The sequence below is a fragment of the Camelus bactrianus genome, chromosome 3 (genome assembly GCF_048773025.1).
Source record: "Camelus bactrianus isolate YW-2024 breed Bactrian camel chromosome 3, ASM4877302v1, whole genome shotgun sequence".
Lineage (NCBI taxonomy): Eukaryota > Metazoa > Chordata > Mammalia > Artiodactyla > Camelidae > Camelus > Camelus bactrianus.
Window position 1 is genome coordinate 12196210 of NC_133541.1, and position 12376 is coordinate 12208585.

General features: G+C 39.2%; 1 long non-coding RNA gene across 1 annotated transcript in view; it reads right to left on the minus strand.

The window, feature by feature from the left end:
- Nucleotides 1-534: 534 nt before the first annotated feature.
- LOC123617465 (uncharacterized) overlaps nucleotides 535-12376 on the minus strand; it is a 31047-nt gene continuing 19205 nt past the window's right edge. Inside the window, exon 3 of the long non-coding RNA XR_012503662.1 lies at nucleotides 535-3702. This is a non-coding gene — a long non-coding RNA (uncharacterized LOC123617465). The remainder of the gene's footprint in view (nucleotides 3703-12376) is intronic.

The following is a 12376-nucleotide window of genomic DNA, read 5'->3' on the forward strand; positions in this document are numbered from 1 at the left end:
GCTTGGAGGTGTCATTTCACTGACACTGTTGCAGGTTATCCCCTTGATGTATTACTGTGACCAAGAAAAAATGAACTCTCCCCTTTGTGTTCACTGCGACTGAGACTCACAGAATTGCTGCTCCAGACTCCTGGCTCCACCTGAGCCTGTCTGGGTACCTGCCTGGCATTTGTATGTTCTCACTCTCCTTGCGTCTCCTTACCCAGTGCAGTGATCTCCACATCAATCCAGGACCGGAAGGAAAAACTTTTTCACAAGGATCGGCAGCCTATAACTCTGTGACGTATCAACCCATGATGTTTATCCTTAACTGTGCTGGCAGATGGGGCAGAGTGGGGCAAGAACGCTTCAAATAAAGGGGCAAGACCAAATTGTGAAAAAAGGACATTTAAAATCAATGAAAGTAAAGAAGGCTTTTAAATAGTTGCTATATTTTGAGAAAGCTTCAAAACAGAAGATTTTCAGGGAAGAGATATTGGATATTTCTGTTTTGTTTTTAATTCAGTTGTATAATTTAATGAATGTAACAAACTAATTAGGAGGAATTGCATATAAATTAGTAACACTTTTACATGCCACCAATAAATTGGAAGTGAATTTCCCGTGTGATGCCAACATTTAATGGCTTTCTAACCTTGTAGGTTTCAAATGATGCGAGGAATTATAGCTAAAATGAAAACACATGCCCTTGTTCTTTTCTGATTTTTAGAACAAGTTTCTCTCTTAAATTTTGGTCACATGTGTCCACACTGAGTTGTATGAATATTGTTAGTATAAGACTGACTTCTTATTGTGTCAAAATATACATACAATTTACCATTTTAACTATTTTTAAGTGTTTAGTTCAGCGGCATTACGTACTATCATCACCATCCAGCCTCAGAACTTTTTTTTTTTTTGGTAAGTTTAATTCCCCCACCTCGTACCAGGATTTCTTACACTTCTCACATGAGCTTTATATCATGACCTTCTAATCTCAGTATTTCCTCCAGGCTTAAACGGTCCTCAGTGTAGGAGTCCAGTGTCAGGGAGGGTTAGGTGACCAAACTGATCAGGCACATCGGGTTCTGCTGCATCTCGAAAGTAAAGAACTAACTGTGCATGGCTTCTGGTTTCATGCTAGGAACAAAAAATGTTTTTTTCTAACTTCTAAAACCTCAGACAGAACCAAGAGGTTGGCTGTTAAAAAAAAAATTGAGTATCAGCATAGCATTTTAAAATTCCATTTTGCGCACCCTTCAGTTTGAAAAGATGGGGTGGAGGTCAAATGAGTAACGCTAGACATTTTCCTGGACAGCATATAACTTAGACCATTGCTCCTAACCATAGGCCAGCACATTCATAAGGACAAACACAAGAGCCTGAGACTTCCCTGGCCCCATTCCTCATTATCCCTGTCATCCCCAAAAACAAAATCTGGGAGATGCCATGGGAACGCCTTTACGTACCTCAAGTGTCGGCCTCTGTCCACTGCTCAGCGTGCGCCCGGACTTCCTGTGGGTGGTGGCTTCTCTGTTGGACTAACTTCCCAGGAAGGACCCCAGAGTTAGGTGGAGAGAAGCAGCTGGTGCAAACTGACAACAGGTGAAGACCTGGAAAACTGCATGAATGTTCTGGAACTTTTAGTGTGCGATTCCAAGAAAACACATTTATGACTCTCTTAAATAAAAAACAGAGCAGAGATAAGGTGATACTTGGTGAAAATGATGTTTGTTATAAAATATTCGTATCCCTGGAGGTAAATAGGAAAGATAAGTACGTATTTATATCTCTTACCAGAAGCTGCCCTTGGCTATAAATCAAGCATGCTGGGTAGATTAAAAGAAAAACTCAGCACTGGTATATATATTCCATCTATGTATAATTCATTTATCAGAAAATGGTAAATGGATGTTAATTCTTCCACTAGGTCTATATTTCACAAGGTAATAATAGAGCACTTCAATCTGCTTGTGAGAGCAGTCGGTCACTAGCTGCATTTTCGGCTGTGCCTCCTGTGTGTCTTTTCATGTGCAAGCACACCGAGAGAGAAGCCACGCACTGTACAGGAAAGGGAGACACCACGAGTCTCTTTTTGGAGCAGGAAGTAAAGTGGCTTTTTCCCTTCGAAAACTGTGGCAGAGCAATGCTTTTAAAACTGTCCGTGGTGAATCTGTGGTGTAATCCATTTAAAAAACTTCCAATCCTTTACAGACTGGCACTTTTTAAAAATTAAATTAAAATGTTGCACCAAGATCAAGTTGCCATAAAAGTTTCTAAACACTCGCTCTCCATTTCTGTACGTATTCTTGCAGACTGGCAAGAGTTGGTTGGCACTGGTCTGGAGAGCACACTTCTGTAGCACTGAAGTAGGAGTTTCAGGGGTGAATCAATAGGTTCTGATGTTATTTACCTGTGGGTTTGGGATTTTGCCCAGAGTGGGAGGGCAGTGCTAGGATTTTTTCATTTTTGTTTTTGTTTTGCTATTATTGGCCCAGCCAAGGCCACTGTGTGCGTGCGGTATGCGCCTTGGGGAGGTGAATAAGGGCTGGAATCTCTCCTCCGAGTGACCACCTCTGCTTGGCAGGGGCCCTTGGATCAGCCTTCGGGCAGCCCCACTTGCATCAGCAGTAGGATGCTACTTTTTTGAGAAGGTTTCCATAGGTTCCTACATACTCTTAGCAGAAATCAGCAAGAACCTTATTTTGATTTCAGTTCTTTATGCTTGAAATCATCATCACGTTTATTTCTTTACTGGATTTCAAGCTCCTGTGGGAAGGAGTGTGGGTCTCATATCACTGTGACTAGAACAGTGCCCGTACAAACACCAAGCAAGTTCTGAATCACAAGCTGAGAAGGAAAGCCAAGCCCCACTGTTAACCTTCTTAAAGAAGCAACAGATCTAATAGTGTGATGATTTCCCCCTCAAGTTTCTTTTTATTGATCCAGGACTTAAAGAGACCCAGGTTTTTAGATGTAGTTCTGGGAAGAGACGTTAATGACAATAATGATACCCTGACTATGACCCAAGTCCCAGCGACCACAATAGACAGAATGGCCACAATAGACATAAGAGGTCAAACCAAGTATTGTTAACATTTTATCTCTCCTGAGGTTAACATTAACCAAGGACATTGAGTTCACCGAGAAACAGGTTCTTAAACAAATATGACTCATAAAAGAATGTTATTTACTGGGGTCACAAACTCCTAAGAAAGAACAGAACGTTAAGGTGCCCAGGGAATACACGCCATGTTCCACTGCTTGTGGAAGAGGCCTGACTCCAGCCTGGACTCTGCAGAGCCTCCTGGCAGGTCCCTGGTAGGAGGCATGAAGTCGGGTCGGGCTACAAGGGCATAACAGCCTGAATCCGCAGAGCCGTGGCAGGTACACTTGAATGCATCTCAGATATTCATCAAAAGTCAGAAGCAGAAGGACACACGAGGTGCACAGCTGCAGTCAGGAGAAATGAAGGCCTGGACGCTTATCACCAACACAGAGGAAATACCTTCTGGTGGCAAACGTGGTAAGAGGGAGTTCTTAAACAACAGGGGGCATGGAATGGTCTCTTCCCCACCAGACACATCCATCTCACCTTGGCTCCTGAGGTCTTCACGCACCTGAAAGACACACACAGGCCTCGTCCGTGGTGGGCTGAAGAGGTGGTGCAGGCTCAGTGTCTGCAGCAAGGGAGAGGTTTGAGCAAATCCATGAATTCCAGTCCTGTGTGGGTTTCAGTGAGAATGACAAGTGCCTATGAGCTGAAGTTGCTGTTTTATGATTAATATGAAATACTGCCTGAGCCTAAGTCAGCCTTGCCAGAAATATGCAAGAAATATGAGTTTCTAAGATACTTTGGGTTCTGTTCAAGCAGTTTAGGTTGTGAGGACAGATAACTACTTAACTCAGTTTGATAAGGAGACTCCCACAGAACAGGCAGGAAGTACAGCCAGTCCTCCTGGAAGGGGCCTGGGACCCAGAGACACAAGAGTGAAAGCTTCCAGCTGTGTTTCTCACGATCCACGGAGAGGTGGTCTCACTGTTCAAGATCTCTCTGCCTCTCTCTATACAAGTTCTCTCCCTGTCTCTCTCTCCCTCCCCCTTCCTCTCTTTGTCTCCCACTACCTCTCTCCCCCACTCTCCATCCTCTGGGCACAAGACGCTGCTCCTACCATTGAAGGAAACTGCATCTTCAAATTTCTGAGAAGCAAAATCTGACTGGTTCAGCCAGCCTATGGAACCTTGAACCATGCACACAACTCTATCTAGTCATCTGTGGCCAGGGCTTGGGGCCCGAGTGCCTGCAGCACAAATTCAAAGTTTCTAGGAAGCAGGTGCAATCAGGGCATGCTTCAAAAACCATATCTAATGCACGTGGAGATTTCACAGCTCAGGCGTACACATGCGTGACCTTCAGCGATGGAATAAGAATCTTCATGGTTCAGGGCACCACATTATTAAGGTTGGTAATAATCCAGTTAGCATCCTCATGGATAGAAACATTAACAATGGAGAGGAGCAAAGACAACGCAGGTGGCACCGAAGTGTTAAGGTACCAGTCACACAAGGTTTCCCCCAGGAAGCAGTTTTCTCAGTGGCCCGAGGGGAAGATAGAAAAAAAAAAAGCTACAGGTTCAGAGTAATTCCCTTCATGTGCAGGTTTGTTGCTGTTGATCTGTTTAAATAGCTGAAAAGACACATGTGCTGTTTTTAACATGCAGACCCAAGTCCTGTGAGCTTTCCCGCAGCATTTTGATGGAACATGGATTACAGTTCTTTGTCCTCTAAACCTCACCTCCGTGCGTTCCAGCCCCTTTCAGCCTGGAGCTGGCTAGCTCTGTGAAGCGTTCTGGCTCCAGGACTTGAACTTCATGTTGCAAAGGGTGTATTTGGCATTGTCTGCTTCTTCCAGGTTTTATGACGACTTCCTTCATTTGTTAGTCTCTTTGTGCCATGGGTAGTAAATTTTTACTGGCAGTGGAAATTGGCTCCTATACTCTTAAGCATAAGCATGAAGGTCAAATCTGATTGTCTGGAACCTCGTGCACAGAATTCCCAACAGCTGTATCACAGGGCAGTTTTATGTTTACTATAAGGAGACCTTGTTGTCCCTATGTCTATTACGACCTCTACAGGATATCATGTTTGTTAAGATACATCCTGGGGCTGGAGAACGGAGCAAAAAACACAAACCTTTAAAACGGTCAGATTACATCTGTGGCTTTCTAAACATTAAGGAAATAAAAACAATGGGAAATCTTCAGAGAACCATGAGATAGATATCAGAAGAGATAGTTTGGTATTGTAAGTGAATATCCACTAAATCTATTTCTGGGCCAACCTGTTTTGGGGACATTAAACTTACCTACATTTCAAAGGTGAACAATGCAACTAAATTGAGACAAGGTAAGTTTGGGCTTAAAAAAAAAATAGAAGAAGAAATACTTCCTACAAGTTAACGATCAGCAAGACCTAATGGAATGGGTAAATGTTTTGAACAATGCTGTAAGAATCACAGTAACAAAAGCAGTCAGACTTAAAGCTTCATTTTAAGAACCTCAGACACCAAGTTGAATATCCAGGTGGGAAGAAGCAAGTACATTATAAAACAGATACTGTTGGTGCTATCCCCACAGTTACTCCAGCTCAGGAAAAAGAAGTAAACACAGTGAAATGATTTCAAATGGTTCCCAGCCATCTCCCTTGCTTTACTCTTAAACCACCCCCAGATAATGAAATTTTCAAAGTCAGTTATTGTGTTGAACGAGGGGTAGTGATGAAAAATTGTAACCAAAGGAATTTTCAAATGGATGAAACAAAATAGGCTTTTTCAAATGTGAACTGGAAAGGAATTGCTCCACACAGAACAATTTAATGACTTTTGTAAGGTTCAGGAATGTAAGCAAAGACACACAACGCGGGACAATGGCTTCAAAATTGTAGCAGTGCCTCAGAGTTCCTGTTTGTAGGCTGACAGTCCTAAGGAGACCCATAGTTAGATGAATGCAATCTTCAGTGTCACCGTATCCCAATAGGAACCAGGAAGTTCAGTATCATCTCTGCAGCAGGTCAAAAAGCTGTCAAGTCCTTATATACATACAGAATCAAGTACCACACTGAATTATGCACCTTGTGAATAATGTTCAACTATCTGACAGCCACTTTTCTTTACAAGAGCACTCTTAACTGTTTCTTAGCATCCAGCCATATGTTCGGTCCCTCTGTGCAACTGCAGCCAACCTCAATTCCATTCTCCCTCACAACAACTCTTTGGTCTCAAGCTTTATCATGTGGAGAGAGAATCTTATGAATCTCTTGACAAAGGTCAAGCCATGGATCTTCCACATTATGCCTTCAAGAGACCTAGCTTCCAAAATGACTATTCAAGAGACCCAGAAGGTGTTACCTTAGTAGTAGGGCTAAGGTAGCCCAGAACAGAGGCTACACCAGACCTGTCCTTAAAGCTAAAAGCAGCCATGAAAGGATCAAACCAATCTGATCTTCCAGGAATTTAACTGCCTTCCAACACTAACAATTTTTTGAAGGAGGATAGCAAAGTTTAGACACTTAGTGACCTAGCAACTCAGTGTTCAGCATCCAATAAAAAATTACTAGACATACCAAGAATCAGGACAATATGACCCAAAACCAGAAGAAAAAGATCAATAGAAAAAGACCCACCAAGGGCAGAGATGATAGAACAAGTATACGAAGACTTTGAAATAGCTCTTACAAACATGCTCAGTATGTTTAAGAATCTTTAAATGATGTGAATATAATCAGGGAAGACAGTGAAGACATAAAAAGGAACCAAATGGGAAGTCTAGAGATGAAAATTAAGATACCTGAAGTGAAAAAATATACTGGATGGGACTAAGCTGTAGCTTAGACATGGAAAAAGAAAAGTGAACTTGAAGATGTAATAATACAAACTATTCAATCTGAAGCATAGAAAAGATAAATTAGGCCTCAATGACCTGGGGATGATATCAAGGTATTCATTACAGGATTAACTGGAGTCCCAGGAAAGTGTGTGTTGCAGGAGGGGAGGAGACAGAAGCAGAATAATATTTGAAGAAACAATGGCTGAAAAAAAATCCAAATTTAATAAAAACTATGAAACCACAGATCTAAGAATCTTAAGGAACTCCAAGCAGGATAAACACACAGAATCACACCAAAGCACATCATAATGAAATTGCTGAAAAACTGTGATAAAGAGAAAAATCTTAGGACCAGCCAGAGAAAAAAGGCACATGGTGTACAGAGGAACAAATAAAAGAATAAGTGATTTCTTTTCAGAAATAACACAAGTCAGGAGACATCTTTAAATTGCAGAATGAAAAAAATATTGTCAACATAAAATTCTATATACAGCAAAAATCTCCTTTAAAAATTTCACCTGAACGTAAAATAGACTTATTAAGACAAAAGCTGAGCGACTTTGCCATTTAACATCACCATAAGTAATGTTGGAGGAAAATTTTTAGAGAGAGGAAAAATAAAACCAGAGGGAAACTTGGGTCTACACAAAGGAATGAAGAGTACATATGTGGGTAAACATGAAAGTATTTTTTCATTTTAAAATTTCTTCTAAGAGTAATTAACTACATAAAGCAAAAACAATGAATATGTTGAGTTCCTAATTTATGCAGAAATAAAATGACAATAATAGAACAAAGGATGGAAGGGGAAAATGGAAGTTTACTGTTGTAAAGTTATACATAACTTTCAAATGTTATTCTTTAAAGTAGACGTGGAAGTTGAGGATATATTATAAACATTAGCACAACCACTAAAAATGAAGATGAGGAGGTATAGCTAAGAAACCAATAGCAGGGAATAAGGGGGAGAGTGAACAGAAAACAGATGGGATAAACAGAGAACAAACATCAAGATGGCATATTTAATCCCAACCATTACATGTAAATGGTTATAAACCCTCCAAATAAAAAGAATAAATTAGATCCAGCTGACTGGAGGGAATTCATGACGTATTGTGAAGTGAAAAAAGCAACACGCAGAATTTGTTGCTCTTAGCATTTGTTTATCTATGGGTAGTAGGAGGGAGAGGTGAGGGAAAAATGAAAGGAGACTGGCAAAATGGAAACATATGCATGATAAAATAACAAAAGGTGTTAAATATAATCCTTGACAACACTGATAATAAAATTGAGTTCTGAACATAGACTAGGACTAGCAGATGACATGAACACGTGAAAACACTGAATTGACTTAAGATGGGATTGTGGTTAATTTTATTCTTAGAGTCTGAAACTTCAGTGCAGTTTTTACTAAAAAAAATTAAAGTTAAAAAATAAACATCTCGGGTTTGAAGATACAAAAACTCATGACCCAACTTCCTTTTAATAGTGTTTTATAGTGGTTCTTTGACTCTCTAGTTTTCTGGACAGAAAGCAAAGACCTTTTGTGCAATAATTCCCCCAAGATAGTTCCACATTTTATCTGGCATTAGCACACAGCACTGGCTATAGTTAAGTAGTCATTCAACATGGCAAGAGACTCCATCTGAAGTTAGAAATGAGTCGGTCAGGTTCTTTGGTTGTAAGTAGCAGGAACTGACTCTGACCAACTTAAAAGAAAGAAAAGTATTAGGAAGACCAGAAAATTTGTCCTGGAATTGAGGCAGCCCCAGCAGGAAAAAAGCAGGAATTCCAGGGATGGTCCATAGCTGCAGCAGTCTGGTTGGGTTGCTTCCACTGAAATGAATGAATTCCAGTCTTACTTCAAACTTCCATCACTGGCTCAAGTGACAAATTCCCAGGAGAAACCACTGGACTCATCCTGTTCCCAGCCTCTATATACACTGGGGCCTACTAGGAGGAGCTCAGGACTCCACAGGGTGTCAGTAGCAGGAGGGCTGCTTCCCTCAGGCACAGTTCCACCAACATCACATGCACATAGAGAGGAAAGACTACTCCCCCAAAAGAATTCAGGGTGTTCTAAGATTCTTGGGACACTGGGTGGCAAAAACACCTTTCTTGGCACTGGAGAATGGAACAGAAGTCATGGAGAAATGTGCACAGGGTTGAGCGTCACACCCAGAATATAGAATCTACCTGCAACACATGATCTGGCTGCATTCCTGAGTCTGCGGTCCAAACTAAGAAGGGCAGGGCTTGCGAATACTTTTGTGCTATAAATCTGTGGGAACTGAATTTGCGGTCTGAAACCCAATATAATAGACATGATATGGCTTGCCTTTAGCCTGAAGGAAGTTGATAAAATAGTTTATGTTGGAGGCTGATTTCTAAGTATTACATGAATTTTGTCAATATGGATTTCAGTTTCAGTCTCTCATCTCAAGTGCTCCTTTAAGTATATATTAGTTATTATGGGCTGGCTATTTTTTTTTTTTTCTGATGGAGCTCTAAAATTGACCAGAAACAAACTACATTAGCACATTTGGGGACAAGATGTTCTAAATGTAATAAATGTTGCTGAGTGATATGAAATGATACGGCCCGTTTAAACCTTGAAGAAGAATATAGGCAGTTGGGTAAGTTGGGGAAATTATTAAGGAGAAAGGAAGCAGACTGTTGAAATTCTATGCATCACAAAAGAACAGCTGTATTGCAGATGGGCTTATAGTTGAAGAAAACAATAAATAATCACTGAAGGAAAAGGTAACGATTAAATGGAAGAGCCATCATGGAATGCAAATGGGAAGTGTTTACTTTTTAAGATATTTGAACTCAAGACCCATCTCCCAACTTCTCAGAACACTAGGGTCCCCCGTGTGTGCCTGCTCAGAGTGATGCTTTTCTTTCCTCAGGAAGAGAAGTACTATTTACAACTTTTGTGTTAATGAACCTTGGGGTTCCTACAGAAATATACTATGATCTCTTAAATAAAATTTTTACTTAAGCCAGAGAAAGGAAATAATGGACACTGAGAGATCAAGTAAATGCCTCCCACTCTGTTCCCTTTTAAAAATCAATAATTTTTATGTTTTTTTCTTCTTAAGGAAGTAGCATCTGGCTTTATGGAATTTGGAGGAGTTGAGCATCCTGTATGAATTATGCTGATTTTTAAATATGAATAAGATTGGAAAATGGCAGCTAATGTGGAACCATCTGAATAAGACTGAGACTAATGAAAATCAGTGAAACTGAACCATATACTCTTAGTTAGATCTTAGTAGATCATCTCGTCCCCCATCCCTACCACAGTCATACAGATGAAAACATGAGGTCACATGATTTGAGTTTTTCTGTTCAAACATTTGTGGGAACTTTCTACATAACTTCTTATTTTGAAGTGCTACTTCTTCCACAATTCTTTTATAACAGTGCTACATGAAGTTAGAATTAACATCCACCTTACAGGTAAATTCTGTTACAACAGGATTGATCAAAGGAAGTATGTGTAGACGACAGGTATCTGTAGTTATGTGCAGTTCATCTTTGGACTAAATTTAGAAATGTGAAGGATTAGATACATAGCTTTTCATCATTTCCTGATATTTAGAAATGGGTCCATTTCCAGGCCAGATCCAGAGTTATGTCTTAGAAATTTGTGCCCATCTGAAGCATGCTTAAGAAGATTATTACCATGAAGTCTCTTAACAGAATTAACCTTAAGCCTGAGTATGACCTGGATATTAGTCTGGGCTTCTAGTGTCATGAATGTTACGTACTCCCAGAATAAAATAAATTGCTTAATAATGCAATGAGATGACTTGTTCAAGAATTCAGCAATAAAAATGCCTTTCATGAATATGTCGTATGACTTATTTCACAAATATTGTCTTAGTTTATCATGCAATGTGTAATTATTCAAAAGTTTTGAATAAGAAAATGAAGCTAATAGAGGCAAGTTACTTGTCTCAGATCTCATGCCAAGTGAGTGCCTGGCACATAACACTCAATCAGTATATTTTGCTAAGTGGGTTAATGAGGTATTATAGTAGATCCTTTGTCTCCTAGTCAACTGCTCACAAAATGTACAAACAAAGGCAAGCATTGATGCCATAACATGTGGCATTGTTGAAATGAACAAAAGCATAATAGAAATGTCACTTTTAGAAAACTTTTGCAGGACTTCAACAGCCTTTTGTAAGTTACCTTTGAAAAGATGGCATGCAGGGGAGAGCTGTCCCTGGTGCTGAACCTGCCATGAGGCAAATCGGTCAGATGGCTTTCACTGATTTTTGTACATATTTTCTTCTGTGCTTCGATTACTAATGACAATACTATTGATAAAAGTTATATTTATAAATAATTTTCCTTTTAAAACATTTTAAATACTATTTTTTTAAATTATAGCTTTGCTGAGTTGTTGTTACATACCATGAAATTTACCTTTTTAGTGTAAAATTCAGTACATTTTAGTACCAGTCACAAAAGTCACAAGTTGTGGAATTAGCACTGTCTAATTTTAGAATATTTTTATTACCGTATAAAACCCCATCTCCTCAGCCTCTGAAAACCTGTGTCTATAGACTTGCATATTCTGGACTTTCATACACATGGAATCATGCAATATGTGGCCTTTTGTGACTGACTTCTTGCACACAGCATGTTTCTGAGGACCATCCACATAGTATGTATCGATACTTCATTACTTTTTAATGAAAAACAATAATCTATTGTATGAATATAAATTTTATTCATCTAGAATAAATCCATTTTATTCATCTATTCATCAGTTGATGAACATTTAAATTGCTTCTCCTTTTTGGCTATGCTACTTTGAACATCTATATACAAGTTGTTTTTTTTTTTAAGATTCTTCCGCATCCATGTCAACATTTGTTATTGTCTATATTTTAATTTTAGTCATCCTAGTGGGTGTGAAATTGTATCTCACTGTGGTTGACTTGCACTTGCATTTCCATAATGACTAACGGCACTGAACATCTTTTCATGTACTTGTTGGCCATTTTTATCTTCTTTGGAGAAATGTCTACTCAAATCTTTTGCACATTTTTAAAAAATGGGTTTTTTTTTCAGTGTTGAGGTAAAATAGTTTTTTTTAAAATATATATTCTGGATATAGATCCTTTATCAAACATATCATTTACAAATATTTCCTCTCACACTGTGGGTTGACTCTTCACTTTCTTGATGGTCTAGATGACTGTTTTCAGCACAGTGATCCTTCTGATTCTTCCCAATCCCTCCCTCAGCAACTCTCCAAAGGTTTGTTAATAAAATGTAATAAGAAGTCTAAGACTTAAACATAAGACATAACACCATAAAACTCCTAGAAGAGAACTTAGGCAAAACATTCTCTGACATAAATCATAAGCAGTGTTTTCTTAGGTCAGTCTCCCAAGACAATAGAAATAAAAGCAAAAATAAACAAATCGGACCTATTCAGACTTATAAGCTTTTGCACAGGAAATCATAAACTAAATGGAAAAACAACCTAT